General features: G+C 35.7%; 1 pseudogene; it reads right to left on the minus strand.

Moving 5' to 3' along the window:
- Window positions 1-742: 742 nt before the first annotated feature.
- LOC149239478 (laccase-4-like) lies at window positions 743-3115 on the minus strand (annotated as a pseudogene).
- Between the last annotated feature and the right edge of the window lie 866 nt (window positions 3116-3981).

Raw genomic sequence — 3981 nt, forward strand, 5'->3', positions numbered from 1 at the left:
TTATCATATTATTTCGTTCATATTTAATTTAGTTTTACTATTTTCAATATTTCTTTAAAAATAAATATCTATCTATCTATCTATCTATCTATCTATATATATATATATATATATATATATATATATATATATATATATATATATATATATATATATATATATATATATATATTCTTCTCTAAACCAATCTTGTTCCTTTTATTCATGTTTTGAAAAAACTCCAATAAACATTAGCAATCCATAACTTAGGTTATAACCCAAGGTAAGACATAATAAACATTATCAATGCATAACTTATTATAACATAATGTAAACTTAGGTTATAACATAGTGTAGGATTTTTTTTTAATAATAGTAATGATTCAAAGAAAAAGTCCATCAACTTCACCATTAAATCAAAGTTATACAATTGCCTTAAACTACCTTTGTCTTAAGGCATGCTTTTAAAAGCTAATCACTCTAACAGGAAGTGAAATCTTTAAGTCATAGATCATACATTGAAGAACCAAAAACTCTTTTATTCATGTACCAAGCACTTTTCTGTACAATTATTCAATATAGTTCTTCATTTTGATTGGTCGTATTTTTCATTGGATGAAAAGGCTGCTTGAGCAGACAAACTAAAAGGTGGCAACATGCTTATTGTGAAATCTTCCTAACAAAAACCCAACGCCAGCATCTAAAACAAATGAAACAGGAAAGAAATGAAAGTGATGGTGGGCACCGGAGAGAAGGAAGGAGATCAGCAAGGAGGGAGGTCGGAGGGGGGAGGCAAGAGAGTTTGAAGGGGCCCTTTTCCATTCTTTACTACCCACACAATCTTCAGTCCCTAGGATGTATGAACCTCCAAATGACAGTGCATGAACCACACCCCTGCATATATGCCATGGATATTGAGTAAACAAGCATTATTATAATTTTAATATGTGCAATGATATGATTTAAAGCAAAGATGAATGAGAAATGAGATGAGATTGTGTGCATATTTTGTATGTACTACCTGGATTGTTTGCACGGAATTTGATAGTAGCCAACCTCCTTTGGGAACTCACATAATGTTTTTCTCATCAGGGTCAATGAGGTTAAAGTTTGGTGCATCTGTTGATTCATTGTAGTTTCCAACACCTTGGTCCACCACAAAGAAATTGAAACCATGGAGATGGACAGGGTGGTTGTTTTTTTTGAAGATGTTGGTGTCTTGAAGAATCAATTGAATAGTTGTGTTGAAGGGAAGGAATTTTACTCTAGTCCCATTCACAACCTGTGTATTATTGGGTGGAGAGCTAGTGTAATTGAATGGGAATGGAGGATTGTCTGGAAAATCAGTCTTATAAACTCCTTTCATCTGCTTGAAATAGTGGGAATGAAGAAGAGAAGTGTTTGCAAGAAAAAAAGAAATGTTGTTGACAGAGGCAGTGAATCTTGTCCCATTGGGTGCTTGGCATTTCCCATCCCCTTGGGACAAGGATTCAGTCCCAGACCAACTGTAAAGAAAATTTTCTTGTCAACTATTTGAGGAACCACTGCAAGGAATTGTGAGGTAGCCAAGCTTCTAAGTTTTTCACTAAAGTTGGCTACAAAGGAAGTGTCATTAAGGGCTGGGAGTTTAGGCATCATAATGGTGGAAGAGGTATTAGAGTTGGAAATGTTGTAGCTCACAATTCCCGCAATAATGGAGTTATCAAATGTTCCACCACCTGTAACAAATGGGTGAGCTGCTATGTAAAACTGGTTAACTCCTCCAACATTAACAATACCATTAGCAGTGAATAACACATTGGTGGTTTGGCCAGGTGTTATAACAAGAGTGTCTATCTGGAAAGCTTCACATAAACTGCATCTACTTCCACCACATTCATGCTGTGATTTGCAATGGCAAGGAAGAGCTCATCATTGAGTGCAACATTGATGATTCGAAGGAGATATGTCTTCCCAGGATTGACATTTAGAACAAATGTATCTACATAAAATGCCATGGTTAGTAAATGTGTGACATCATCTTTTGTACCCATCACATCAAATAAATAAAAAAATTAAATACAATTTCCATTACCATTGGAGCAGTTGTAAAGTGGTCTAGGAAATCAATTTATAGTGTAGGCATCTAACACATTTGGACCTCCTCCTGTTTGGAGGGCCTACTGAATAACCTTCTTAGTATCTGCATTCCACCATTCTCTTGCAAGGTGTTGTGTATAAAACCATTAAATTCCATCTGGTATGCTCTCTAGCCATTGTTACACGGTCCAGATTATCCATAAAAGGTATTAAGATATATGAACTTACCTGGAATAATGGGGACTTCCTTGGGTGGCTTGGGAAATGGGTAGGGAGCATGTGGCTTAGGATATATAATGATGGCACCATGTACACTAACTTTTAACCAAGAAATGTGTGCATGCCACCATAGAGTTCCTCTCTGTCCTATGATGGTGAAGTTATAAATGTAACTCATTCCAGTTTGAATTGGACATTGGGTGATATAACTAGGACCATCTTCCCATCTAGACCTCAGGTGTCGAATCCCATGCCTGCATGCAGAAACAACATACATGATATATACAACTATTCAATAGCGGCATGCAATCTAGATAAGTACTATGATTACATATAGAAATCAATCTATAATAATCAATCTATACACTTACTTTATCATACATATCATAAGTTTCTCCTTACTAAAATCTAAAAAAGCCATAAATATAATTACCAATGAATAGTCACATTGTCATTAACGTGGTTTAACAACTTTATAATTACTTGATCTCCCTCTTGAGAAAAAATTGTAGGTCCTGGATACTTTCCATTTATGGTGATCAAAGGTTTTGTGTTGCAAAGACATGTCACATTACTTAGCCTCACGTGCAACCCATTGCATTTATAGTTAGGTTAATATAATCAAACACCCTAACACCCCTAGTAAACTCCAACATAGTATATTATTTTCATTCTATATGGTTACATTGAACTTGTAATGCCTGGTTGTCTGCGAATTCTTTCCTGCTACTATATCCAGGTACTGAATGATGACCAACAGGATGGCAATTAACAAGAACTTCATAGCAACCCTGGAAGGGCAAGGGCAAGGGCAGAGCAATGTCTTTGAGTTCAACATTTTCCTCCTGTCAACTTAACTTATAAAATATGAAACCTTAGCTTGAATATAGCTGAGATTGCTGTGATCAGTTGGGAAGGCTTGGCATTTATACATGTACCAAGATTTCCCTGAAGATTGCCCCATGCTTTCTGGTTGTGGGGTATAATTTGGTGGTGAATTGGTGGAGTAAAAAATAAGAACACACACTGACAAACAACCATGGATATTGCACAAAGAAAACAATTGTCTAATTACTTATGTGCAGGCGTACCAACTCAAATAAAAGAGTTGTTCATTGTAACAATGAATGGATGTAATTAAGTTCAAAGGAGATTAGTGTGAAATTGAAAGAATTAATGCAGGGTTAGGACATCCATGCTTTTCTGCCATGGCACGAGGTTCTATATATGAGTTAAGATATGTTAATCACAGGATCAATCAGCTCATTGAGGACCACCATGAAAAAAACTGTCCTTGTCATGAAAAAATGTCTCCTTTCTAATTAACAGCATCGCCATGTATTCCTGTAATTTCAGAGTTGAGTTCATTGATCGAGAGAGACACTACTAGTGGTCTCGACTTCGGTTGAGTATAAATTTCTTTACTTTCATAACACATAATAATTGACCACACTCACTCAAGTCCATTTCAATTCTTTATTGATCAGATTTTTCTATTCAAATCGCTGGAGTCTCCCCTAACTCCGATCACCAAAGGAGTCTATTCACTGGAACCTCTTTAACTACCCTCACCAAAGTAGTCTCAGAGATATCTTGTCGACATTAAAAGAAAATTTTGGAGAAGTATAAGATTATTTGTTTGGATACCATTAAATTTCAATGTGTTGGCATGGTTCTTGCATGTGTGGACCTGTTGGTCTTGGA

The sequence above is a fragment of the Pinus tabuliformis genome, chromosome 8 (genome assembly GCF_031772625.1).
Source record: "Pinus tabuliformis cultivar Carrire ecotype Pingquan chromosome 8, CPIR1, whole genome shotgun sequence".
Taxonomy (NCBI): Eukaryota; Viridiplantae; Streptophyta; class Pinopsida; order Pinales; family Pinaceae; genus Pinus; species Pinus tabuliformis.